Below are 27815 nucleotides of genomic sequence, written 5' to 3'. Positions count from 1 at the left end.
AAGATTAATAATTAGTTTATTTATAATTTATTTCAACATACCGCAAGTATTTGTAATATGTGGCTATTAACCCAAGTACCCCTGTAACAAAATAGACGTTGGCCCGACTGCGTCCGACCGACGCAACACCGACAGACGCAAAAGGGTCGGTGAACATGCAGTTTGACCGTCGAAATGTCCTAGCCATGAAACGGTTGGCCAGACTTTTGCCCGACTGTATTTTGCCAACTCCGAAAACATAACATTACCACCCCAAAAAAACATAGTTTTCCAACTGTATTCTGTACCACTTGCCAACAGATAAGAATCTTAATGGGCGTCTAAACCAACTATTAATGGTGTTCCTATCCGACTGCTAACGGTCGTACGCCCGACTGTTAACTATAATCACGCCCGACTGCTAATGATCGTCTTGCCCGACTGCTAATGGTCGTCCGCCCGACTGTTAACTATAATCACGCCCGACTGCTAATGATCGTCTTGCCCGACTGCTAATGGTCGTCCGCCCGACTGTTAACTATAATCACGCCCGACTGCTCTTATGTTGTAGTTGTTTTTTATCATCTTACTCTTTAGTTCTTACCTCTATCTAACAGTTCCAATAGAATATTAGATTAGCATGTTACTTGATCATCGTTAGCTAAACTATGCCAACATAATAATAATAATAATCCTAGACCAAGCTTAGATTATTATTATTATTATGTTGGCATTTGCTTTTCTTCTCCGGTATTTTTTGCGCCGTTTCGTCACATCTCTCGTCCACACCTTCTAAAAGGTTTTTAGATAGTGTAGGCGCACTTCTTTTCCCACCTCGACTTTCTTTCGACTCCGTTATTTCAAATAGAGGGAGATCTGGCCTATGTTTTTGCGAAGTCTGTTATACTCCATTATGGCTCTTCCATCCGCCTTAATATTAGTAATAGATGGAGTCCGTCTAAGGACGTCACTCTCGGCAAAGCGACGTACACCATGCCCGTTCCGAATAAATTCGGACCCAAATCCATAATGGCGCATTTTAAACTCATGACTTGGCTTTTATGTATCGTAATAGCGTACGCCAGGATGACGGGAAACTGGGAGCGTTAAACGTAAATGTTTGTCATGAGCAAAAATTTGACGCAAATTTTCTCAACTAAAAAGTCAGTGTTAGCTTCGTCGTTATTCGGTTCGCGATCTACTCTGAGAAAAATGCCAACAACGTTTCCTTGTTCGTCCTTCTTGAACCCAGTTACGAAACCCATCGTACCATTTACAACGCCTTTTTCAAAACTGATATTCCTTCTGACCATTATTCGGCAGCCAACGCAAAGAACTAACTCGTTCTCCGAACCGCCTGTTTTGGACGGTTCGTTTTCTAGCCCTTGCAGTATCCTGAGAATGTTTTTATTCATTTTTCTGCCATAGTCAGCGAGTCTATCCTGACAAGGAATGACTTCAACTTTCTCGCCGTTTTTTCGCAGCATATCAAAGTTGAATTTTACGTACATGGCTAATTTAGGCATCAAACAAATTGGGTGAAATCCTTCATTGGACAGCTTAATGAAAAGATCCATAGCCACCTCGATGCGTTGTCCGTCAGCAACCAATCTACTTTTTAAGGTTGCAACATCAGCTTCGAAAATATTTCCAATTCTAACTCTGCTTAAAATGTCGCCGTAACTTTGGTCGTTGGCTTGTCTAACATTTTGCGTTAGTTCATCGTATTTTAAAAACTTCCAAAGATCACTTCCTCCGATGCAATTGAATCTAAGTCTGGCTTCTTCGGAAGTGATTTTGATGAACGCGGGATTCCCTTGAACTGGAGGCAATTGGAAAAAGTCTCCCAAAACAAGGATAGAGGCCACACCACCAAATGGTTGGTTCATTTCCCAAAATTCGTTCAGCCTCAAGTGAACGTGAGTCAGTAACACCGACGAGACCATGGAAATTTCATCAATAATTAACAGTTTTAAATTTCCCAAAGTTTCTTTCATAATGCTCATATTGTCAGAACTTAGGGAATGGTATTCGGCGATACGCCCATGATCTACCGGCAACATTAGTAATCTGTGTAATGTTACGCCATTAACATTCAACGCTGCCAGACCCGTTGGCGCGGCAATTGCCACGCTAGCAGGATTTTGAAAGCGTCGCCTTACGGCGTTGGCGAGAGTGTCGATAAGAAACGATTTGCCAGTGCCACCAGGTCCCGACACAAAAAGGCACTTGTTTCCAGATTTTTCTCCCTCTTGGGAGAAGTGATCCATGATGTGATCATATATTCGCCTTTGATCCGAGTTTAGTAACGCCACATTGTCAACATCAGTCTCGAAATTCATTTCCATGGCAGCTTCTACATCAGCCATCGCATTCTCAACTTCAATAACAATTTCCTTCCCTTGCAACGCATTTTCATCGTCGTCACTTTCTGCTTCCGAAATTACGGTTTCTGGCTCTTTCGCCTTTTAAGAAGCCTCGCGTTTCTTTTCAACTTCTTTGGAAACCGAGAGCTTCGTGTGGTATTCTGTCATTTCTTTTAACACCGAAAGCGAGTTTTCGAAAGCATCGGCGTAGGTTTCAAACTCGCCCAATAACTCAGTTTCGTCACGCCACGGTTTGAACAGGATCAGTAGGGCGTGACAATACTTTTCTTTCTCCTCTGTCGGGTCGTGAATGTAGTGCTCTACTATGTAGGGCTTAATTCTCTTTCTCATGAAACCCAGATTGTTTTTCAACACGATTACATTCGCATTTTTCTCGACACCTTCAGAGTGCTTCACGTAATCGTAAAACTGACTAAATTCCCGCAAACTAAGATTTTCCAAGGTGTCGGGACGATTTGGATACTTATCGTCGACGAACCCTTTTTGGCAAGTGTCCATGCTTTCGGGGTCAGTTTCCCTCAAACGCGCGAGTTCCTTGTAACCTTTGAAAACTCTCGATCGGTTTTCTTTTAAGTTAGTGTTAATAAATTTAGTGCTGTCGGACTTGTTGTAAAGGTCTTGGCCCAGCATCATATCGAGAGCTTCATAAATTCCTATTTGCTTGCACGTCAAAGATTTCAATCTATAGCCAAATAATCTTTTGGACAAACTTTCGTTCCCTAACTCGGCAAAAGTTTGGTCCATGTCAGCTCGGTCTCCCTTTGTCACGTACGCAGTGACATAGTTTGCCACTATTTCCGATTTGTCAGCGACAAATTGCAAATCCATGTTGGCTTTGGAAGCCAAAAGTAGCGTGGGATTGTAATCATTGATTAAAACTTCGTGCTGTTTTCTCGGCAAGTCGTACAGTCGTTTCTGCACCTTTTTCATTTTACGGTGACGAGTAACTGATCTAACGGAATTCATAGTGGCAATGTTTGTTACGTTTCGAGGGAAACCGTAACGACACACTTTCAATCCTTTTTTAGAATTTTTCACCTTCTTATAACAACTGGAGGTGCATTTGTGAGTTTGGAATTTTTTTACCAGCCGGTGTAGTTCCGGACTTACCGATGCTCTTGGCATCGAACACGTGACGTGTTTTTGCACGTAATCCAAAATAGTCTCGGTCGAAGAAGTTCCAATCTTTGTAGCGTCCTTGGCCCACAAAAACATATGGTAGTGAGGTAAACCCCGAGATTGGTATTCAACCCTCCAAAAATGATGTTCTATCATGCCAAGAACTGGATTTTGCTTACACAAGACAAAGTTGTTTAACAGCGACCGCACTTTGTTATGAAAGTGCAAATTGACGCTAAGTGGATCGAAATTCAACAATTCAGCCACCGTCATCGACTCTACTCCTGGAACGTCTGAATTCACTTTTCTCAAGTGATCGTGCAGTTCCATATCATCGTACTCGGCCGGATTAAAAGTTAAAAGCCAGGTGGGAGGACCAAATTCCCGAATCATCGCTAAAACGGATCTAAGGACTTTATACCAGTAGTCCTTAGTACCTCGAATATAAACCAAGAAAGTGCCTAAATTACTCTCAAGTTCCTTATCGCCAGATTCAACGCGACCGAGCAAATTTTCAACCCCAATTGACATGGGTTTTTTTACACGAAGAACGTAGTTCAAACTGCTAGAAATCGCTTTCATTTCGCATTCTTGATAAGATTGAATTAATCTCGTCTAAAAATAGGACTTTTGTTCAAAAGACGGGATAAACGATACTCGGTTTCCGTTATTTTCCCAAATGGTCTATCATCGTGCTTGCCAAAGCGACCCCGAGGGAACAGATGAACGAAGCTCATGTATTCCAGTTTTTGTCCCAAGTGCTAACTGGCTCGGCTTCGACGCGCTTCATTTGGTAAGCGCCAAGTAAATCTTTCGGTGGTTGAACGTTCACTGGATGAATAGAGTAATGATCGTACAGATCATTGGCTTCACCCTCAGATAGTTTTCGCAACAAAGCCTCGGGCTGTGTTAGACTTTTGTAGGCGTCGCCTGGTGCAAGTCTACACAGAAAAAAAGTGTTTAGAAACTGAACACTTGCCTAAACACGACACTGCAACAGATATTTTATCACGTTTTAAAACAGTCATGTTTAAGTAAGAATGGTGTTTAGGTTTGCAACACCTTATGTTTAGGTTCAAAATGTGTTGATCGCTTGTCATATCTAGTATTTAAACATGTTTAGGGTGGTAAGTGTCATGTTATTATATTATAATGCTTAGTAACAAGACGTGTTTACACGATTATATGCCTAGTTGTATAACATGTTTTCAGGATTATATGTTTAGGTTTGAAACATGACTAAAGGTTTATAAGCTTAGCTTCCTATCATGTTTAAGGGTTTATAAGCTTAGTTTTAAAGATATTTGCAGGTTTATCTTGAAATATTTGAATGGTGTCGGTTTAAATACATAGGTTGAATTAATTCCTTCGAAATAAGAGACATTGTTTTCAGAAAAACACGTGCCACTTCTCGTTGGAAAACAAAATTTCCGTTGCACGTAAACTTAGCTTTATTTATACGCTTCAGTAGCAATGCGCCGAATCCCATTCGACCGAAACTCGCTTTTGGGCGGATTTACGATGCTGTCCAATGGGACAATCCCATTGCACCGTAAAACCCAAACTTCGGGTTTTTCCCGATGGAATTTAAATTAATTTAACTTAAAACAATTTACGGCCTACGTAAAATGAACACTAGATCCAAACATTTTCTAAATTATTATTTTAGAACTAATAAGGTAGATCTCTTCGAAAACTCACAATAACCAAGTATCTATGGTGTAGTGGTTATCACGTCCGCCTAACACGCGGAAGGTGTCAGGTTCGAGCCCTATTAGATACATGTTATGACCATCGTGATTAGACATAGTTATAAGCTAGATCTCTTCGAAAACTCACAATAACCAAGTATCTTTGGTGTAGTGGTTATCACGTCCGCTTTACACGCGGAAGGTGTCAGGTTCGAGCCCTGATAGATACATGTTTTGACCATCGTGATTAGACATAGTTATAAGCTAGATCTCTTCGAAAACTTTATACTAACACGTATCTATGGTGTAGTGGTTGTCACGTCCGCCTAACACGCGGAAGGTCCCAGGTTCGAGCCTTGGTAGGGACATGTTTTGACCATCGTGATTAGACATAGTAATAAGGTAGTTCTCTTCGAAAACTCACAATAACCAAGTGTCTATGGTGTAGTGGTTATCACGTCCGCCTAACACGCGGAGGGTTCCAGGTTCGAGCCCTGATAGATACATGTTTTGACCATCGTGATTAGACATAGTAATAAGCTAGATCTCTTCGAAAACTTTATATTAACACGTATCTATAATGTAGTGGTCATCACGTCCGCCTAACACGCGGAACGTGCCAGTTTCGAGCCCTGGTACATACATGTTTTACTCACGTGATTAGACATAGTAATAAGCTAGATCTCTTCGAAAACTTTATATTAACACGTATCTATAATGTAGTGGTTATCACGTCCGCCTTACACGCGGAAGGTTTCAGGTTCGAGCCCTGATAGATACATGTTTTGACCATCGTGATTAGACATAATAATAAGGTAGATCTCTTCGAAAACTCAGAATAACCAAGTATCTATGGTGTAGTGGTTATCACGTCCGCCTAACACGCGGAAGGTGTCAGGTTCGAGCCCTATTATATACATGTTATGACCATCGTGATTAGACATGGTAATAAGCTAGATCTCTTCGAAAACTTTATATTAACACGTATCTATAATGTAGTGGTTATCACGTCCGCTTTACACGCGGAAGGTTTCAGGTTCGAGCCCTGATAGATACATGTTTTGACCATCGTGATTAGACATAATAATAAGGTAGATCTCTTCGAAAACTCAGAATAACCAAGTATCTATGGTGTAGTGGTTATCACGTCCGCCTAACACGCGGAAGGTCCCACGTTCGAGCCCTGGTAGATACATGTTTTGACCATCGTGATTAGACATAATAATAAGGTAGATCTCTTCGAAAACTCACAATAACCAAGTATCTATGGTGTAGTGGTTATCACGTCCGCCTAACACGCGGAAGGTGTCAGGTTCGAGCCCTATTAGATACATGTTATGACCATCGTGATTAGACATAGTTATAAGCTAGATCTCTTCGAAAACTCACAATAACCAAGTATCTTTGGTGTAGTGGTTATCACGTCCGCTTTACACGCGGAAGGTGTCAGGTTCGAGCCCTGATAGATACATGTTTTGACCATCGTGATTAGACATAGTTATAAGCTAGATCTCTTCGAAAACTTTATACTAACACGTATCTATGGTGTAGTGGTTGTCACGTCCGCCTAACACGCGGAAGGTGCCAGGTTCGAGCCTTGGTAGGGACATGTTTTGACCATCGTGATTAGACATAATAATAAGGTAGATCTCTTCGAAAACTCACACAACCAAGTATCTATGGTGTAGTGGTTATCACGTCCGCCTAACACGCGGAAGGTGTCAGGTTCGAGCCTTGGTAGGGACATGTCTTGACCATCGTGATTAGACATAATAATAAGGTAGATCTCTTCGAAAACTCACAATAACCAAGTGTCTATGGTGTAGTGGTTATCACGTCCGCCTAACACGCGGAGGGTTCAAGGTTCGAGCCGTGATAGATACATGTTTTGACCATCGTGATTAGACATAGTTATAAGCTAGATCTCTTCGAAAACTCACAATAACCAAGTATCTTTGGTGTAGTGGTTATCACGTCCGCTTTACACGCGGAAGGTGTCAGGTTCGAGCCCTGATAGATACATGTTTTGACCATCGCGATTAGACATAGTTATAAGCTAGATCTCTTCGAAAACTTTATAATGACACGTATCTATGGTGTAGTGGTTATCACGTCCGCTGTACACGCGGAAGGTCTCATGTTCAAGCCCTGATAGATACATGTTTTGACCATCGTGATTAGACATAGTAATAAGGTAGTTCTCTTCGAAAACTCACAAAAACCAAGTGTCTATGGTGTAGTGGTTATCACGTCCGCCTAACACGCGGAGGGTTCCAGGTTCGAGCCCTGATAGATACATGTTTTGACCATCGTGATTAGACATAGTTATAAGCTAGATCTCTTCGAAAACTCACAATAACCAAGTATCTTTGGTGTAGTGGTTATCACGTCCGCCTAACACGCGGAGGGTTCAAGGTTCGAGCCGTGATAGATACATGTTTTGACCATCGTGATTAGACATAGTTATAAGCTAGATCTCTTCGAAAACTCACAATAACCAAGTATCTTTGGTGTAGTGGTTATCACGTCCGCTTTACACGCGGAAGGTGTCAGGTTCGAGCCCTGATAGATACATGTTTTGACCATCGCGATTAGACATAGTTATAAGCTAGATCTCTTCGAAAACTTTATAATGACACGTATCTATGGTGTAGTGGTTATCACGTCCGCTGTACACGCGGAAGGTCTCATGTTCAAGCCCTGATAGATACATGTTTTGACCATCGTGATTAGACATAGTAATAAGGTAGTTCTCTTCGAAAACTCACAAAAACCAAGTGTCTATGGTGTAGTGGTTATCACGTCCGCCTAACACGCGGAGGGTTCCAGGTTCGAGCCCTGATAGATACATGTTTTGACCATCGTGATTAGACATAGTTATAAGCTAGATCTCTTCGAAAACTCACAATAACCAAGTATCTTTGGTGTAGTGGTTATCACGTCCGCTTTACACGCGGAAGGTGTCAGGTTCGAGCCCTGATAGATACATGTTTTGACCATCGCGATTAGACATAGTTATAAGCTAGATCTCTTCGAAAACTTTATAATAACACGTATCTATGGTGTAGTGGTTATCACGTCCGCCTAACACGCGGAGGGTTCAAGGTTCGAGCCCTGATAGATACATGTTTTGACTATCGTGATTAGACATAGTTATAAGCTAGATCTCTTCGAAAACTGTATATTAACACGTATCTATGGTGTAGCGGTTATCACGTCCGCTTTACACGCGGAAGGTCTCAGGTTCGAGCCCTGATAGATACATGTTTTGACCATCGTGATTAGACATAGTAATAAGCTAGATCTCTTCAAAAACTTTATATTAACACGTATCTATGGTGTAGTGTTTATCACGTCCGCTGTACACGCGGAAGGTCTCATGTTCAAGCCCTGATAGATACATGTTTTGACCATCGTGATTAGACATAATAATAAGGTAGATCTCTTCGAAAACTCACAATAACCAAGTGTCTATGGTGTAGTGGTTATCACGTCCGCCTAACACGCGGAGGGTTCCAGGTTCGAGCCCTGATAGATACATGTTTTGACCATCGTGATTAGACATAGTAATAAGCTAGATCTCTTCGAAAACTTTATATTAACACGTATCTATAATGTAGTGGTCATCACGTCCGCCTAACACGCGGAACGTGCCAGTTTCGAGCCCTGGTACATACATGTTTTGACCATCGTGATTAGACATAGTAATAAGCTAGATCTCTTCGAAAACTTTATATTAACACGTATCTATAATGTAGTGGTTATCACGTCCGCTTTATACGCGGAAGGTTTCAGGTTCGAGCCCTGATAGATACATGTTTTGACCATCGTGATTAGACATAATAATAAGGTAGATCTCTTCGAAAACTCAGAATAACCAAGTATCTATGGTGTAGTGGTTATCACGTCCGCCTAACACGCGGAAGGTCGCAGGTTCGAGCCCTGATAGATACATGTTTTGACCATCGTGATTAGACATACTAATAAGCAAGATCTCTTCGAAAACTTTATATTAACACGTATCTATGGTGTAGTGGTTATCACGTCCGCTTTACACGCGGAAGGTCTCAGGTTCGAGCCCTGATAGATACATGTTTTGACCATCGTGATTAGACATAGTAATAAGCTAGATCTCTTCGAAAACTTTATATTAACACGTATCTATAATGTAGTGGTCATCACGTCCGCCTAACACGCGGAACGTGCCAGTTTCGAGCCCTGGTACATACATGTTTTACCCGCGCGATTAGACATAGTAATAAGCTAGATCTCTTCGAAAACTTTATATTAACACGTATCTATAATGTAGTGGTTATCACGTCCGCCTTACACGCGGAAGGTTTCAGGTTCGAGCTCTGATAGATACATGTTTTGACCATCGTGATTAGACATAATAATAAGGTAGATCTCTTCGAAAACTCAGAATAACCAAGTATCTATGGTGTAGTGGTTATCACGTCCGCCTAACACGCGGAAGGTGTCAGGTTCGAGCCCTATTATATACATGTTATGACCATCGTGATTAGACATGGTAATAAGCTAGATCTCTTCGAAAACTTTATATTAACACGTATCTATAATGTAGTGGTTATCACGTCCGCTTTACACGCGGAAGGTTTCAGGTTCGAGCCCTGATAGATACATGTTTTGACCATCGTGATTAGACATAATAATAAGGTAGATCTCTTCGAAAACTCAGAATAACCAAGTATCTATGGTGTAGTGGTTATCACGTCCGCCTAACACGCGGAAGGTCCCACGTTCGAGCCCTGGTAGATACATGTTTTGACCATCGTGATTAGACATAATAATAAGGTAGATCTCTTCGAAAACTCACAATAACCAAGTATCTATGGTGTAGTGGTTATCACGTCCGCCTAACACGCGGAAGGTGTCAGGTTCGAGCCCTATTAGATACATGTTATGACCATCGTGATTAGACATAGTTATAAGCTAGATCTGTTCGAAAACTCACAATAACCAAGTATCTTTGGTGTAGTGGTTATCACGTCCGCTTTACACGCGGAAGGTGTCAGGTTCGAGTCCTGATAGATACATGTTTTGACCATCGTGATTAGACATAGTTATAAGCTAGATCTCTTCGAAAACTTTATACTAACACGTATCTATGGTGTAGTGGTTGTCACGTCCGCCTAACACGCGGAAGGTCCCAGGTTCGAGCCTTGGTAGGGACATGTTTTGACCATCGTGATTAGACATAATAATAAGGTAGATCTCCTCGAAAACTCACACAACCAAGTATCTATGGTGTAGTGGTTATCACGTCCGCCTAACACGCGGAAGGTGTCAGGTTCGAGCCTTGGTAGGGACATGTCTTGACCATCGTGATTAGACATAATAATAAGGTAGATCTCTTCGAAAACTCACAATAACCAAGTGTCTATGGTGTAGTGGTTATCACGTCCGCCTAACACGCGGAGGGTTCAAGGTTCGAGCCGTGATAGATACATGTTTTGACTATCGTGATTAGACATAGTTATAAGCTAGATCTCTTCGAAAACTTTATATTAACACGTATCTATGGTGTAGCGGCTATCACGTCCGCTTTACACGCGGAAGTTCTCAGGTTCGAGCCCTGATAGATACACGTTTTGACCATCGTGATTAGACATAGTAATAAGCTAGATCTCTTCAAAAACTTTATATTAACACGTATCTATGGTGTAGTGTTTATCACGTCCGCTGTACACGCGGAAGGTCTCATGTTCAAGCCCTGATAGATACATGTTTTGACCATCGTGATTAGACATAGTAATAAGGTAGTTCTCTTCGAAAACTCACAAAAACCAAGTGTCTATGGTGTAGTGGTTATCACGTCCGCCTAACACGCGGAGGGTTCCAGGTTCGAGCCCTGATAGATACATGTTTTGACCATCGTGATTAGACATAGTTATAAGCTAGATCTCTTCGAAAACTCACAATAACCAAGTATCTTTGGTGTAGTGGTTATCACGTCCGCTTTACACGCGGAAGGTGTCAGGTTCGAGCCCTGATAGATACATGTTTTGACCATCGTGATTAGACATAGTTATAAGCTAGATCTCTTCGAAAATTTTATAATAACACGTATCTATGGTGTAGTGGTTATCACGTCCGCCTAACACGCGGAGGGTTCAAGGTTCGAGCCCTGATAGATACATGTTTTGACCATCGTGATTAGACATAGTAATAAGCTAGATCTCTTCAAAAACTTTATATTAACACGTATCTATGGTGTAGTGTTTATCACGTCCGCTGTACACGCGGAAGGTCTCATGTTCAAGCCCTGATAGATACATGTTTTGACCATCGTGATTAGACATAATAATAAGGTAGATCTCTTCGAAAACTCACAATAACCAAGTGTCTATGGTGTAGTGGTTATCACGTCCGCCTAACACGCGGAGGGTTCCAGGTTCGAGCCCTGATAGATACATGTTTTGACCATCGTGATTAGACATAGTAATAAGCTAGATCTCTTCGAAAACTTTATATTAACACGTATCTATAATGTAGTGGTCATCACGTCCGCCTAACACGCGGAACGTGCCAGTTTCGAGCCCTGGTACATACATGTTTTGACCATCGTGATTAGACATAGTAATAAGCTAGATCTCTTCGAAAACTTTATATTAACACGTATCTATAATGTAGTGGTTATCACGTCCGCTTTACACGCGGAAGGTTTCAGGTTCGAGCCCTGATAGATACATGTTTTGACCATCGTGATTAGACATAATAATAAGGTAGATCTCTTCGAAAACTCAGAATAACCAAGTATCTATGGTGTAGTGGTTATCACGTCCGCCTAACACGCGGAAGGTGTCAGGTTCGAGCCCTATTATATACATGTTATGACCATCGTGATTAGACATAGTAATAAGCTAGATTTCTTCGAAAACTTTATATTAACACGTATCTATGGTGTAGTGTTTATCACGTCCGCTTTACACGCGGAAGGTCTCAGGTTCAAGCCCTGATAGAGACATGTTTTGACCATCGTGATTAGACATAGTAATAAGCTAGATCTCTTCGAAAACTTTATATTAACACGTATCTATAATGTAGTGGTTATCACGACCGCCTAACACGCGAAACGTGCCAGTTTCGAGCCCTGGTACATACATTTTTTGACCTACGTGATTAGACATAATAATAAGGTAGATCTCTTCGAAATCTCACAATAACCAAGTATCTATGGTGTAGTGGTTATCACGTCCGCCTAACACGCGGAAGGTCGCAGGTTCGAGCCCTGATAGATACATGTTTTGACCATCGTGATTAGACATACTAATAAGCTAGATCTCTTCGAAAACTTTATATTAACACGTATCTATGGTGTAGTGGTTATCACGTCCGCTTTACACGCGGAAGGTCTCAGGTTCGAGCCCTGATAGATACATGTTTTGACCATCGTGATTAGACATAGTAATAAGCTAGATCTCTTCGAAAACTTTATATTAACACGTATCTATAATGTAGTGGTCATCACGTCCGCCTAACACGCGGAACGTGCCAGTTTCGAGCCCTGGTACATAAATGTTTTGACCATCGTGATTAGACATAGTAATAAGCTAGATCTCTTCGAAAACTTTATATTAACACGTATCTATAATGTAGTGGTTATCACGTCCGCTTTTCACGCGGAAGGTTTCAGGTTCGAGCCCTGATAGATACATGTTTTGACCATCGTGATTAGACATAATAATAAGGTAGATCTCTTCGAAAACTCAGAATAACCAAGTATCTATGGTGTAGTGGTTATCACGTCCGCCTAACACGCGGAAGGTGTCAGGTTCGAGCCCTATTATATACATGTTATGACCATCGTGATTAGACATAGTAATAAGCTAGATCTCTTCGAAAACTTTATATTAACACGTATCTATGGTGTAGTGGTTATCACGTCCGCCTAACACGCGGAAGGTGTCAGGTTCGAGCCCTGATAGATACATGTTTTGACCATCGTGATTAGACATAGTTATAAGCTAGATCTTTTCGAAAACTTTATAATAACACGTATCTATGGTGTAGTGGTTATCACGTCCGCCTAACACGCGGAGGGTTCAAGGTTCGAGCCCTGATAGATACATGTTTTGACTATCGTGATTAGACATAGTTATAAGCTAGATCTCTTCGAAAACTGTATATTAACACGTATTTATGGTGTAGCGGTTATCACGTCCGCTTTACACGCGGAAGGTCTCAGGTTCGAGCCCTGATAGATACATGTTTTGACCATCGTGATTAGACATAGTAATAAGCTAGATCTCTTCAAAAACTTTATATTAACACGTATCTATGGTGTAGTGTTTATCACGTCCGCTGTACACGCGGAAGGTCTCGTGTTCAAGCCCTGATAGATACATGTTTTGACCATCGTGATTAGACATAGTAATAAGGTAGTTCTCTTCGAAAACTCACAATAACCAAGTGTCTATGGTGTAGTGGTTATCACGTCCGCCTAACACGCGGAGGGTTCCAGGTTCGAGCCCTGATAGATACATGTTTTGACCATCGTGATTAGACATAGTAATAAGCTAGATCTCTTCGAAAACTTTATATTAACACGTATTCTAGAGGGCCGGTAGGCCCTTCTAGATAAGATCCCACACCCTCCCGTAATGTTAAATGAAAATTCACAGATTTTCGCCGATTTTCCCATAGGAATAACATGGGGTTTTTGGTGCTCCTGTACATCGAATCATTTAAAAACTAAAGCGAAGTTACGTTTCGGAATACTTTCAAATTAACAAGTAACTATTCAAGGTGTGCCTTTTTCAAGTTTCATCAAAATTAATTAAGTCTAAGTATGTTAATTTTATTAAAAATGTAAGTACCTCAAAAGATTATTCTACAGCAGACGACGCTAATTGTTCGTTACTCTACAGTAGACGACGCTAATTTGCCCTTTCACCGCCTTGAAACTTTAACTTGATATTTTTCAATAAATATAACACTATATTTATTAAAAATTTCTTTGGCGGGTCTATTTTTCGTTTAATTATGTGTCTCGGTTGAAATTATATACTTAAGATACCTTTTTAATTTATATTTTAGATGTTAGTTTCGACCAAGGCTTAAGTTGCCTTACTTAGGCCATGGATTTATAATAGAAGCTTACGCTTCATGGATATTTCACTGTAGCCTTCAGTAAGGCATAAGGATAGATGGATCAGTGTTGGAAATAAGGATTTTTTTTTTAAAACTGGACCTGTGGCCTAGGTATTTTTATTAAAACAACTGGCCACGGTGCCACTCACTGTAAACGTACAAGGGCAGTGAACGCAATGTCATGGATAATTGTAATCGTAGAGTGGACTGTAAAAGATACGGATTTGATAGTTTAAAAATCGTGGTAGGATGTTGGTTTTGAAGTTGACTATTAAGCTCGGGTTCTAAAACGAATTGTGAGCCGTATCTTATAAGAATTAGTAAAGTGTAGAACCATTTTTAACCTCGTCCTAGAAATGAAAAATTTCGCATTTCAGGCAAAAATTGTTTTATAATAGATTAATACAAATGCAGACTGAAGGAACAGATATTATATAAAAAAGGACTTGGTTTGCCCAAGCCTGAAAAACAAAACGATAAGAGTTTTTTCCAGTTGACTGAAGGGCGGATATTTAATTTTTCTATATAATTTTAAAGACAATCCGTATTTTACTACTCTTTAGAATTTAATTCAATCTCCTGATTTTACTGGTAATGGATTTATTTCCTATAAATTAATTGAAATAAAAAATTACGTATCTCAGATTTTTCAACAATTCCATTTTCGTAAAATTTTATCCTGAAAAATCTGAGATAAGTAATTTTTTATTTCAATTAATTTATAGGAAATAAATCCATTACCAGTAAAATCAGGAGATTGAATTAAATTCTAAAGAGTAGTAAAATACGGATTGTCTTTAAAATTATATAGAAAAATTAAATATCCGCCCTTCAGTCAACTGGAAAAAACTCTTATCGTTTTGTTTTTCAGGCTTGGGCAAACCAAGTCCTTTTTTATATAATCTATAATGTAGTGGTCATCACGTCCGCCTAACACGCGGAACGTGCCAGTTTCGAGCCCTGGTACATACATGTTTTACCCACGTGATTAGACATAGTAATAAGCTAGATCTCTTCGAAAACTTTATATTAACACGTATCTATAATGTAGTGGTTATCACGTCCGCCTTACACGCGGAAGGTTTCAGGTTCGAGCCCTGATAGATACATGTTTTGACCATCGTGATTAGACATAATAATAAGGTAGATCTCTTCGAAAACTCAGAATAACCAAGTATCTATGGTGTAGTGGTTATCACGTCCGCCTAACACGCGGAAGGTGTCTGGTTCGAGCCCTATTATATACATGTTATGACCATCGTGATTAGACATGGTAATAAGCTAGATCTCTTCGAAAACTTTATATTAACACGTATCTATAATGTAGTGGTTATCACGTGCGCTTTACACGCGGAAGGTTTCAGGTTCGAGCCCTGATAGATACATGTTTTGACCATCGTGATTAGACATAATAATAAGGTAGATCTCTTCGAAAACTCAGAATAACCAAGTATCTATGGTGTAGTGGTTATCACGTCCGCCTAACACGCGGAAGGTCCCACGTTCGAGCCCTGGTAGATACATGTTTTGACCATCGTGATTAGACATAATAATAAGGTAGATCTCTTCGAAAACTCACAATAACCAAGTATCTATGGTGTAGTGGTTATCACGTCCGCCTAACACGCGGAAGGTGTCAGGTTCGAGCCGTATTAGATACATGTTATGACCATCGTGATTAGACATAGTTATAAGCTAGATCTCTTCGAAAACTCACAATAACCAAGTATCTTTGGTGTAGTGGTTATCACGTCCGCTTTACACGCGGAAGGTGTCAGGTTCGAGCCCTGATAGATACATGTTTTGACCATCGTGATTAGACATAGTTATAAGCTAGATCTCTTCGAAAACTTTATACTAACACGTATCTATGGTGTAGTGGTTGTCACGTCCGCCTAACACGCGGAAGGTCCCAGGTTCGAGCCTTGGTTGGGACATGTTTTGACCATCGTGATTAGACATAATAATTAGGTAGATCTCTTCGAAAACTCACACAACCAAGTATCTATGGTGTAGTGGTTATCACGTCCGCCTAACACGCGGAAGGTGTCAGGTTCGAGCCTTGGTAGGGACATGTCTTGACCATCGTGATTAGACATAATAATAAGGTAGATCTCTTCGAAAACTCACAATAACCAAGTGTCTATGGTGTAGTGGTTATCACGTCCGCCTAACACGCGGAGGGTTCAAGGTTCGAGCCGTGATAGATACATGTTTTGACTATCGTGATTAGACATAGTTATAAGCTAGATCTCTTCGAAAACTTTATATTAACACGTATCTATGGTGTAGCGGTTATCACGTCCGCTTTACACGCGGAAGGTCTCAGGTTCGAGCCCTGATAGATACACGTTTTGACCATCGTGATTAGACATAGTAATAAGCTAGATCTCTTCAAAAACTTTATATTAACACGTATCTATGGTGTAGTGTTTATCACGTCCGCTGTACACGCGGAAGGTCTCATGTTCAAGCCCTGATAGATACATGTTTTGACCATCGTGATTAGACATAGTAATAAGGTAGTTCTCTTCGAAAACTCACAAAAACCAAGTGTCTATGGTGTAGTGGTTATCACGTCCGCCTAACACGCGGAGGGTTCCAGGTTCGAGCCCTGATAGATACATGTTTTGACCATCGTGATTAGACATAGTTATAAGCTAGATCTCTTCGAAAACTCACAATAACCAAGTATCTTTGGTGTAGTGGTTATCACGTCCGCTTTACACGCGGAAGGTGTCAGGTTCGAGCCCTGATAGATACATGTTTTGACCATCGTGATTAGACATAGTTATAAGCTAGATCTCTTCGAAAACTTTATAATAACACGTATCTATGGTGTAGTGGTTATCACGTCCGCCTAACACGCGGAGGGTTCAAGGTTCGAGCCCTGATAGATACATGTTTTGACTATCGTGATTAGACATAGTTATAAGCTAGATCTCTTCGAAAACTGTATATTAACACGTATTTATGGTGTAGCGGTTATCACGTCCGCTTTACACGCGGAAGGTCTCAGGTTCGAGCCCTGATAGATACATGTTTTGACCATCGTGATTAGACATAGTAATAAGCTAGATCTCTTCAAAAACTTTATATTAACACGTATCTATGGTGTAGTGTTTATCACGTCCGCTGTACACGCGGAAGGTCTCGTGTTCAAGCCCTGATAGATACATGTTTTGACCATCGTGATTAGACATAGTAATAAGGTAGTTCTCTTCGAAAACTCACAATAACCAAGTGTCTATGGTGTAGTGGTTATCACGTCCGCCTAACACGCGGAGGGTTCCAGGTTCGAGCCCTGATAGATACATGTTTTGACCATCGTGATTAGACATAGTAATAAGCTAGATCTCTTCGAAAACTTTATATTAACACGTATTCTAGAGGGCCGGTAGGCCCTTCTAGATAAGATCCCACACCCTCCCGTAATGTTAAATGAAAATTCACAGATTTTCGCCGATTTTCCCATAGGAATAACATGGGGTTTTTGGTGCTCCTGTACATCGAATCATTTAAAAACTAAAGCGAAGTTACGTTTCGGAATACTTTCAAATTAACAAGTAACTATTCAAGGTGTGCCTTTTTCAAGTTTCATCAAAATTAATTAAGTCTAAGTATGTTAATTTTATTAAAAATGTAAGTACCTCAAAAGATTATTCTACAGCAGACGACGCTAATTGTTCGTTACTCTACAGTAGACGACGCTAATTTGCCCTTTCACCGCCTTGAAACTTTAACTTGATATTTTTCAATAAATATAACACTATATTTATTAAAAATTTCTTTGGCGGGTCTATTTTTCGTTTAATTATGTGTCTCGGTTGAAATTATATACTTAAGATACCTTTTTAATTTATATTTTAGATGTTAGTTTCGACCAAGGCTTAAGTTGCCTTACTTAGGCCATGGATTTATAATAGAAGCTTACGCTTCATGGATATTTCACTGTAGCCTTCAGTAAGGCATAAGGATAGATGGATCAGTGTTGGAAATAAGGATTTTTTTTTTAAAACTGGACCTGTGGCCTAGGTATTTTTATTAAAACAACTGGCCACGGTGCCACTCACTGTAAACGTACAAGGGCAGTGAACGCAATGTCATGGATAATTGTAATCGTAGAGTGGACTGTAAAAGATACGGATTTGATAGTTTAAAAATCGTGGCAGGATGTTGGTTTTGAAGTTGACTATTAAGCTCGGGTTCTAAAACGAATTGTGAGCCGTATCTTATAAGAATTAGTAAAGTGTAGAACCATTTTTAACCTCGTCCTAGAAATGAAAAATTTCGCATTTCAGGCAAAAATTGTTTTATAATAGATTAATACAAATGCAGACTGAAGGAACAGATATTATATAAAAAAGGACTTGGTTTGCCCAAGCCTGAAAAACAAAACGATAAGAGTTTTTTCCAGTTGACTGAAGGGCGGATATTTAATTTTTCTATATAATTTTAAAGACAATCCGTATTTTACTACTCTTTAGAATTTAATTCAATCTCCTGATTTTACTGGTAATGGATTTATTTCCTATAAATTAATTGAAATAAAAAATTACGTATCTCAGATTTTTCAACAATTCCATTTTCGTAAAATTTTATCCTGAAAAATCTGAGATAAGTAATTTTTTATTTCAATTAATTTATAGGAAATAAATCCATTACCAGTAAAATCAGGAGATTGAATTAAATTCTAAAGAGTAGTAAAATACGGATTGTCTTTAAAATTATATAGAAAAATTAAATATCCGCCCTTCAGTCAACTGGAAAAAACTCTTATCGTTTTGTTTTTCAGGCTTGGGCAAACCAAGTCCTTTTTTATATAATCTATAATGTAGTGGTCATCACGTCCGCCTAACACGCGGAACGTGCCAGTTTCGAGCCCTGGTACATACATGTTTTACCCACGTGATTAGACATAGTAATAAGCTAGATCTCTTCGAAAACTTTATATTAACACGTATCTATAATGTAGTGGTTATCACGTCCGCCTTACACGCGGAAGGTTTCAGGTTCGAGCCCTGATAGATACATGTTTTGACCATCGTGATTAGACATAATAATAAGGTAGATCTCTTCGAAAACTCAGAATAACCAAGTATCTATGGTGTAGTGGTTATCACGTCCGCCTAACACGCGGAAGGTGTCTGGTTCGAGCCCTATTATATACATGTTATGACCATCGTGATTAGACATGGTAATAAGCTAGATCTCTTCGAAAACTTTATATTAACACGTATCTATAATGTAGTGGTTATCACGTCCGCTTTACACGCGGAAGGTTTCAGGTTCGAGCCCTGATAGATACATGTTTTGACCATCGTGATTAGACATAATAATAAGGTAGATCTCTTCGAAAACTCAGAATAACCAAGTATCTATGGTGTAGTGGTTATCACGTCCGCCTAACACGCGGAAGGTCCCACGTTCGAGCCCTGGAATATACATGTTTTGACCATCGTGATTAGACATAATAATAAGGTAGATCTCTTCGAAAACTCACAATAACCAAGTATCTATGGTGTAGTGGTTATCACGTCCGCCTAACACGCGGAAGGTGTCAGGTTCGAGCCGTATTAGATACATGTTATGACCATCGTGATTAGACATAGTTATAAGCTAGATCTCTTCGAAAACTCACAATAACCAAGTATCTTTGGTGTAGTGGTTATCACGTCCGCTTTACACGCGGAAGGTGTCAGGTTCGAGCCCTGATAGATACATGTTTTGACCATCGTGATTAGACATAGTTATAAGCTAGATCTCTTCGAAAACTTTATACTAACACGTATCTATGGTGTAGTGGTTGTCACGTCCGCCTAACACGCGGAAGGTCCCAGGTTCGAGCCTTGGTTGGGACATGTTTTGACCATCGTGATTAGACATAATAATTAGGTAGATCTCTTCGAAAACTCACACAACCAAGTATCTATGGTGTAGTGGTTATCACGTCCGCCTAACACGCGGAAGGTGTCAGGTTCGAGCCTTGGTAGGGACATGTCTTGACCATCGTGATTAGACATAATAATAAGGTAGATCTCTTCGAAAACTCACAATAACCAAGTGTCTATGGTGTAGTGGTTATCACGTCCGCCTAACACGCGGAGGGTTCAAGGTTCGAGCCGTGATAGATACATGTTTTGACTATCGTGATTAGACATAGTTATAAGCTAGATCTCTTCGAAAACTTTATATTAACACGTATCTATGGTGTAGCGGTTATCACGTCCGCTTTACACGCGGAAGGTCTCAGGTTCGAGCCCTGATAGATACACGTTTTGACCATCGTGATTAGACATAGTAATAAGCTAGATCTCTTCAAAAACTTTATATTAACACGTATCTATGGTGTAGTGTTTATCACGTCCGCTGTACACGCGGAAGGTCTCATGTTCAAGCCCTGATAGATACATGTTTTGACCATCGTGATTAGACATAGTAATAAGGTAGTTCTCTTCGAAAACTCACAAAAACCAAGTGTCTATGGTGTAGTGGTTATCACGTCCGCCTAACACGCGGAGGGTTCCAGGTTCGAGCCCTGATAGATACATGTTTTGACCATCGTGATTAGACATAGTTATAAGCTAGATCTCTTCGAAAACTCACAATAACCAAGTATCTTTGGTGTAGTGGTTATCACGTCCGCTTTACACGCGGAAGGTGTCAGGTTCGAGCCCTGATAGATACATGTTTTGACCATCGTGATTAGACATAGTTATAAGCTAGATCTCTTCGAAAACTTTATAATAACACGTATCTATGGTGTAGTGGTTATCACGTCCGCCTAACACGCGGAGGGTTCAAGGTTCGAGCCCTGATAGATACATGTTTTGACTATCGTGATTAGACATAGTTATAAGCTAGATCTCTTCGAAAACTGTATATTAACACGTATCTATGGTGTAGCGGTTATCACGTCCGCTTTACACGCGGAAGGTCTCAGGTTCGAGCCCTGATAGATACATGTTTTGACCATCGTGATTAGACATTGTAATAAGCTAGATCTCTTCAAAAACTTTATATTAACACGTATCTATGGTGTAGTGTTTATCACGTCCGCTGTACACGCGGAAGGTCTCATGTTCAAGCCCTGATAGATACATGTTTTGACCATCGTGATTAGACATAGTAATAAGGTAGTTCTCTTCGAAAACTCACAATAACCAAGTGTCTATGGTGTAGTGGTTATCACGTCCGCCTAACACGCGGAGGGTTCCAGGTTCGAGCCCTGATAGATACATGTTTTGACCATCGTGATTAGACATAGTAATAAGCTAGATCTCTTCGAAAACTTTATATTAACACGTATCTATAATGTAGTGGTCATCACGTCCACCTAACACGCGGAACGTGCCAGTTTCGAGCCCTGGTACATACATGTTTTACCCACGTGATTAGACATAGTAATAAGCTAGATCTCTTCGAAAACTTTATATTAACACGTATCTATAATGTAGTGGTTATCACGTCCGCCTTACACGCGGAAGGTTTCAGGTTCGAGCCCTGATAGATACATGTTTTGACCATCGTGATTAGACATAATAATAAGGTAGATCTCTTCGAAAACTCAGAATAACCAAGTATCTATGGTGTAGTGGTTATCACGTCCGCCTAACACGCGGAAGGTCCCACGTTCGAGCCCTGGTAGATACATGTTTTGACCATCGTGATTAGACATAATAATAAGGTAGATCTCTTCGAAAACTCACAATAACCAAGTATCTATGGTGTAGTGGTTATCACGTCCGCCTAACACGCGGAAGGTGTCAGGTTCGAGCCCTATTAGATACATGTTATGACCATCGTGATTAGACATAGTTATAAGCTAGATCTCTTCGAAAACTCACAATAACCAAGTATCTTTGGTGTAGTGGTTATCACGTCCGCTTTACACGCGGAAGGTGTCAGGTTCGAGCCCTGATAGATACATGTTTTGACCATCGTGATTAGACATAGTTATAAGCTAGATCTCTTCGAAAACTTTATACTAACACGTATCTATGGTGTAGTGGTTGTCACGTCCGCCTAACACGCGGAAGGTCCCAGGTTCGAGCCTTGGTAGGGACATGTTTTGACCATCGTGATTAGACATAGTAATAAGGTAGATCTCTTCGAAAACTCACACAACCAAGTATCTATGGTGTAGTGGTTATCACGTCCGCCTAACACGCGGAAGGTGTCAGGTTCGAGCCTTGGTAGGGACATGTCTTGACCATCGTGATTAGACATAATAATAAGGTAGATCTCTTCGAAAACTCACAATAACCAAGTGTCTATGGTGTAGTGGTTATCACGTCCGCCTAACACGCGGAGGGTTCAAGGTTCGAGCCCTGATAGATACATGTTTTGACTATCGTGATTAGACATAGTTATAAGCTAGATCTCTTCGAAAACTTTATATTAACACGTATCTATGGTGTAGCGGTTATCACGTCCGCTTTACACGCGGAAGGTCTCAGGTTCGAGCCCTGATAGATACACGTTTTGACCATCGTGATTAGACATAGTAATAAGCTAGATCTCTTCAAAAACTTCATATTAACACGTATCTATGGTGTAGTGTTTATCACGTCCGCTGTACACGCGGAAGGTCTCATGTTCAAGCCCTGATAGATACATGTTTTGACCATCGTGATTAGACATAGTAATAGGGTAGTTCTCTTCGAAAACTCACAATAACCAAGTGTCTATGGTGTAGTGGTTATCACGTCCGCCTAACACGCGGAGGGTTCCAGGTTCGAGCCCTGATAGATACATGTTTTGACCATCGTGATTAGACATAGTAATAAGCTAGATCTCTTCGAAAACTTTATAATAACACGTATCTATGGTGTAGTGGTTATCACGTCCGCTTTACACGCGGAAGGTCTCAGGTTCGAGCCCTGATAGATACATGTTTTGACCATCGTGATTAGACATAGTAATAAGCTTGATCTCTTCGAAAACTTTATACTAACACGGATCTATGGTGTAGTGGTTGTCACGTCCGCCTAACACGCGGAAGGTCTCATGTTCAAGCCCTGATAGATACATGTTTTGACCATCGTGATTAGACATAGTAATAAGGTAGTTCTCTTCGAAAACTCACAATAACCAAGTGTCTATGGTGTAGTGGTTATCACGTCCGCCTAACACGCGGAGGGTTCCAGGTTCGAGCCCTGATAGATACATGTTTTGACCATCGTGATTAGACATAGTAATAAGCTAGATCTCTTCGAAAACTTTATATTAACACGTATCTATGGTGTAGTGTTTATCACGTCCGCTGTACACGTGGAAGGTCTCAGACTCAAGCCCTGATAGAGACATGTTTTGACCATCGTGATTAGACATAGTAATAAGGTAGATCTCTTCGAAATCTCACAATAACCAAGTATCTATGGTGTAGTGGTTATCACGTCCGCCTAACACGCGGAAGGTGTCAGGTGCGAGCCCAGTTAGATACGTGTTTTGCCCATCGTGATTAGACATAGTTTTAAGCTCGATCTCTTCGAAAACTTTATATTAACACGTATCTATGGTGTAGTGGTTATCACGTCCGCTTTACACGCGGAAGGTTGCAGGTTCGAGCCCTGATAGATACATGTTTTGACCATCGTGATAAGACATAGTAATAAGCTAAATCTCTTCGAAAACTTTAAATTAACACGTATCTATGGTGTAGTGTTTATCACGTCCGCTTTACACAAGAAAGGTCTCAGGTTCAAGCCCTGATAGATACATGTTTTGACCATCGTGATTAGACATAGTAATAAGCTAGATCTCTTCGAAAACTTTATATTAACACGTATCTAAAATGTAGTGGTTATCACGACCGCCTAACACGCGAAACGAGCCAGTTTCGAGCCCTGGTACATACTTGTTTTGACCTACGTGATTAGACATAATAATAAGGTAGATCTCTTCGAAATCTCACAATAACCAAGTATCTATGGTGTAGTGGGTATCACGTCCGCCTAACACGCGGAAGGTGTCAGGTTCGAGCCCTTTTAGATACATGTTTTGACCATCGTGATTAGACATAGTAATAAGCTAGATCTCTTCGAAAACTTTATATTAACACGTATCTATAATGTAGTGGTTATCACGTCCGCCTAACACGCGGAAGGTCCCACGTTCGAGCCCTGGTAGATACATGTTTTGACCATCGTGATTAGACATAATAATAAGGTAGATCTCTTCGAAAACTCACAATAACCAAGTATCTATGGTGTAGTGGTTATCACGTCCGCCTAACACGCGGAAGGTGTCAGGTTCGAACCCTATTAGATACATGTTATGACCATCGTGATTAGACATAGTTATAAGCTAGATCTCTTCGAAAACTCACAATAACCAAGTATCTTTGGTGTAGTGGTTATCACGTCCGCTTTACACGCGGAAGGTGTCAGGTTCGAGCCCTGATAGATACATGTTTTGACCATCGTGATTAGACATAGTTATAAGCTAGATCTCTTCGAAAACTTTATAATAACACGTATCTATGGTGTAGTGGTTATCACGTCCGCTTTACACGCGGAAGGTCTCAGGTTCGAGCCCTGATAGATACATGTTTTGACCATCGTGATTAGACATAGTAATAAGCTAGATCTCTTCGAAAACTTTGTATTAACACGTATCTATGGTGTAGTGGTTATCACGTCCGCCTAACACGCGGAAGGTCCCAGGTTCGAGCCTTGGTAGGGACATGTTTTGACCATCGTGATTAGACATAATAATAAGGTAGATCTCTTCGAAAACTCACAATAACCAAGTATCTATGGTGTAGTGGTTATCACGTCCGCCTAACACGCGGAAGGTGTTAGGTTCGAGCCTTGGTAGGGGCATGTCTTGACCATCGTGATTAGACATAATAATAAGGTAGATCTCTTCGAAAACTCACAATGACCAAGTGTCTATGGTGTAGTGGTTATCACGTCCGCCTAACACGCGGAGGGTTCAAAGTTCGAGCCCTGATAGATACATGTTTTGACTATCGTGATTAGACATAGTTATAAGCTAGATCTCTTCGAAAACTGTATATTAACACGTATCTATGGTGTAGCGGTTATCACGTCCGCTTTACACGCGGAAGGTCTCAGGTTCAAGCCCTGATAGATACATGTTTTGACCATCGTGATTAGACATAGTAATAAGCTAGATCTCTTCAAAAACTTTATATTAACACGTATCTATGGTGTAGTGTTTATCACGTCCGCTGTACACGCGGAAGGTCTCATGTTCAAGCCCTGATAGATACATGTTTTGACCATCGTGATTAGACATAGTAATAAGGTAGTTCTCTTCGAAAACTCACAATAACCAAGTGTCTATGGTGTAGTGGTTATCACGTCCGCCTAACACGCGGAGGGTTCCAGGTTCGAGCCCTGATAGATACATGTTTTGACCATCGTGATTAGACATAGTAATAAGCTAGATCTCTTCGAAAACTTTATATTAACACGTATCTATAATGTAGTGGTCATCACGTCCGCCTAACACGCAGAACGTGCCAGTTTCGAGCCCTGGTACATACATGTTTTGACCATCGTGATTAGACATAGTAATAAGCTAGATCTCTTCGAAAACTTTATATTAACACGTATCTATAATGTAGTGGTTATCACGTCCGCTTTACACGCGGAAGGTTTCAGGTTCGAGCCCTGATAGATACATGTTATGACCATCGTTATTAGACATATTTATAAGCTAGATCTCTTCGAAAACTCACAATAACCAAGTATCTTTGGTGTAGAGGTTATCACGTCCGCTTTACACGCGGAAGGTGTCAGATTCGAGCCCTGATAGATACATGTTTTGACCATCGTGATTAGACATAGTTATAAGCTAGATCTCTTCGAAAACTTTATAATAACACGTATCTATGGTGTAGTGGTTATCACGTCCGCTTTACACGCGGAAGGTCTCAGGTTCGAGCCCTGATAGATACATGTTTTGACCATCGTGATTAGACATAGTAATAAGCTAGATCTCTTCGAAAACTTTATATTAACACGTATCTATGGTGTAGTGGTTATCACGTCCGCAGTACGCGCCGAAGGTGTCAGGTTCAAGCCCTGGTAGATACATGTTTTGACCATCGTGATTAGACATAGTAATAAGCTTGATCTCTTCGAAAACTTTATACTAACACGTATCTATGGTGTAGTGGTTGTCACGCCCGCCTAACACGCGGAAGGTCCCAGGTTCGAGCCTTGGTAGGGACATGTTTTGACCATCGTGATTAGACATAATAATAAGGTAGATCTCTTCGAAATCTCACAATAACCAAGTATCTATGGTGTAGTGGTTATCACGTCCGCCTAACACGCGGAAGGTGTCAGGTGCGAGCCCAGTTAGATACATGTTTTGACCATCGTGATTAGACATAGTTATAAGCTCGATCTCTTCGAAAACTTTATATTAACACGTATCTATGGTGTAGTGGTTATCACGTCCGCTTTACACGCGGAAGGTCGCGGGTTCGAGCCCTGATAGATACATGTTTTGACCATCGTGATAAGACATAGTAATAAGCTAAATCTCTTCGAAAACTTTAAATTAACACGTATCTATGGTGTAGTGTTTATCACGTCCGCTTTACACAAGAAAGGTCTCATGTTCAAGCCCTGATAGATACATGTTTTGACCATCGTGATTAGACATAGTAATAAGCTAGATCTCTTCGAAAACTTTATATTAACACGTATCTAAAATGTAGTGGTTATCACGACCGCCTAACACGCCAAACGAGCCAGTTTCGAGCCCTGGTACATATTTGTTTTGACCTACGTGATTAGACATAATAATAAGGTAGATCTCTTCGAAATCTCGCAATAACCAAGTATCTATGGTGTAGTGGGTATCACGTCCGCCTAACACGCGGAAGGTGTCAGGTTCGAGCCCTGTTAGATACATGTTTTGACCATCGTGATTAGACATAGTTATAAGCTAGATCTCTTCGAAAACTGTATATTAACACGTATCTATGGTGTAGCGGTTATCACGTCCGCTTTACACGCGGAAGGTCTCAGGTTCAAGCCCTGATAGATACATGTTTTGACCATCGTGATTAGACATAGTAATAAGCTAGATCTCTTCAAAAACTTTATATTAACACGTATCTATGGTGTAGTGTTTATCACGTCCGCTGTACACGCGGAAGGTCTCATGTTCAAGCCCTGATAGATACATGTTTTGACCATCGTGATTAGACATAGTAATAAGGTAGTTCTCTTCGAAAACTCACAATAACCAAGTGTCTATGGTGTAGTGGTTATCACGTCCGCCTAACACGCGGAGGGTTCCAGGTTCGAGCCCTGATAGATACATGTTTTGACCATCGTGATTAGACATAGTAATAAGCTAGATCTCTTCGAAAACTTTATATTAACACGTATCTATAATGTAGTGGTTATCACGTCCGCCTAACACGCGGAAGGTGTCAGGTTCGAGCCCTATTATATACATGTTATGACCATCGTGATTAGACATAATAATAAGGTAGATCTCTTCGAAAACTCACAATAACCAAGTATCTATGGTG

At 40.4% G+C, this 27815-nt stretch overlaps 1 long non-coding RNA gene and 20 other non-coding genes across 21 annotated transcripts; all 21 read left to right on the top strand.

The window, feature by feature from the left end:
* Positions 1–6298: 6298 nt before the first annotated feature.
* On the top strand, positions 6299–6371 carry TRNAV-AAC (transfer RNA valine (anticodon AAC)). The gene has a single exon. It is a non-coding gene; the product is annotated as a tRNA-Val (tRNA).
* Positions 6372–8367: 1996 nt separating this feature from the next.
* On the top strand, positions 8368–8440 carry TRNAV-UAC (transfer RNA valine (anticodon UAC)). The gene has a single exon. It is a non-coding gene; the product is annotated as a tRNA-Val (tRNA).
* A 479-nt stretch (positions 8441–8919) lies between these two features.
* Positions 8920–8992, top strand: TRNAI-UAU (transfer RNA isoleucine (anticodon UAU)). Its single transcript has one exon. It is a non-coding gene; the product is annotated as a tRNA-Ile (tRNA).
* A 65-nt stretch (positions 8993–9057) lies between these two features.
* TRNAV-AAC (transfer RNA valine (anticodon AAC)) lies at positions 9058–9130 on the top strand. The gene has a single exon. It is a non-coding gene; the product is annotated as a tRNA-Val (tRNA).
* A 65-nt stretch (positions 9131–9195) lies between these two features.
* Positions 9196–9268, top strand: TRNAV-UAC (transfer RNA valine (anticodon UAC)). The gene has a single exon. It is a non-coding gene; the product is annotated as a tRNA-Val (tRNA).
* Positions 9269–9884: 616 nt separating this feature from the next.
* TRNAV-AAC (transfer RNA valine (anticodon AAC)) lies at positions 9885–9957 on the top strand. Its single transcript has one exon. It is a non-coding gene; the product is annotated as a tRNA-Val (tRNA).
* Positions 9958–12367: 2410 nt separating this feature from the next.
* TRNAV-AAC (transfer RNA valine (anticodon AAC)) lies at positions 12368–12440 on the top strand. The gene has a single exon. It is a non-coding gene; the product is annotated as a tRNA-Val (tRNA).
* A 65-nt stretch (positions 12441–12505) lies between these two features.
* Positions 12506–12578, top strand: TRNAV-UAC (transfer RNA valine (anticodon UAC)). The gene has a single exon. It is a non-coding gene; the product is annotated as a tRNA-Val (tRNA).
* Positions 12579–13057: 479 nt separating this feature from the next.
* TRNAV-AAC (transfer RNA valine (anticodon AAC)) lies at positions 13058–13130 on the top strand. Its single transcript has one exon. It is a non-coding gene; the product is annotated as a tRNA-Val (tRNA).
* Positions 13131–15740: 2610 nt separating this feature from the next.
* Positions 15741–15813, top strand: TRNAV-AAC (transfer RNA valine (anticodon AAC)). Its single transcript has one exon. It is a non-coding gene; the product is annotated as a tRNA-Val (tRNA).
* A 754-nt stretch (positions 15814–16567) lies between these two features.
* On the top strand, positions 16568–16640 carry TRNAV-UAC (transfer RNA valine (anticodon UAC)). The gene has a single exon. It is a non-coding gene; the product is annotated as a tRNA-Val (tRNA).
* Positions 16641–20273: 3633 nt separating this feature from the next.
* On the top strand, positions 20274–22491 carry LOC149696345 (uncharacterized). The gene is made up of 3 exons (XR_016382405.1): positions 20274–20322; positions 21978–22060; positions 22474–22491. It is a non-coding gene; the product is annotated as an uncharacterized LOC149696345 (long non-coding RNA).
* On the top strand, positions 20492–20564 carry TRNAV-UAC (transfer RNA valine (anticodon UAC)). Its single transcript has one exon. It is a non-coding gene; the product is annotated as a tRNA-Val (tRNA).
* TRNAV-UAC (transfer RNA valine (anticodon UAC)) lies at positions 21182–21254 on the top strand. Its single transcript has one exon. It is a non-coding gene; the product is annotated as a tRNA-Val (tRNA).
* On the top strand, positions 21871–21943 carry TRNAV-AAC (transfer RNA valine (anticodon AAC)). The gene has a single exon. It is a non-coding gene; the product is annotated as a tRNA-Val (tRNA).
* Positions 22492–22697: 206 nt separating the features above from the next.
* On the top strand, positions 22698–22770 carry TRNAV-UAC (transfer RNA valine (anticodon UAC)). Its single transcript has one exon. It is a non-coding gene; the product is annotated as a tRNA-Val (tRNA).
* A 341-nt stretch (positions 22771–23111) lies between these two features.
* On the top strand, positions 23112–23184 carry TRNAV-UAC (transfer RNA valine (anticodon UAC)). The gene has a single exon. It is a non-coding gene; the product is annotated as a tRNA-Val (tRNA).
* Positions 23185–24767: 1583 nt separating this feature from the next.
* Positions 24768–24840, top strand: TRNAV-UAC (transfer RNA valine (anticodon UAC)). The gene has a single exon. It is a non-coding gene; the product is annotated as a tRNA-Val (tRNA).
* A 479-nt stretch (positions 24841–25319) lies between these two features.
* Positions 25320–25392, top strand: TRNAV-UAC (transfer RNA valine (anticodon UAC)). The gene has a single exon. It is a non-coding gene; the product is annotated as a tRNA-Val (tRNA).
* Positions 25393–26147: 755 nt separating this feature from the next.
* On the top strand, positions 26148–26220 carry TRNAV-UAC (transfer RNA valine (anticodon UAC)). Its single transcript has one exon. It is a non-coding gene; the product is annotated as a tRNA-Val (tRNA).
* Positions 26221–27251: 1031 nt separating this feature from the next.
* TRNAV-UAC (transfer RNA valine (anticodon UAC)) lies at positions 27252–27324 on the top strand. The gene has a single exon. It is a non-coding gene; the product is annotated as a tRNA-Val (tRNA).
* Positions 27325–27815: the final 491 nt, after the last annotated feature.

This window comes from Phalangium opilio, unplaced genomic scaffold, assembly GCF_054372755.1.
Source record: "Phalangium opilio isolate 3A_F unplaced genomic scaffold, DU_Popi_V2 ptg000021l_1, whole genome shotgun sequence".
Lineage (NCBI taxonomy): Eukaryota > Metazoa > Arthropoda > Arachnida > Opiliones > Phalangiidae > Phalangium > Phalangium opilio.
This window is presented reverse-complemented; position numbering and strand designations above follow the sequence as displayed.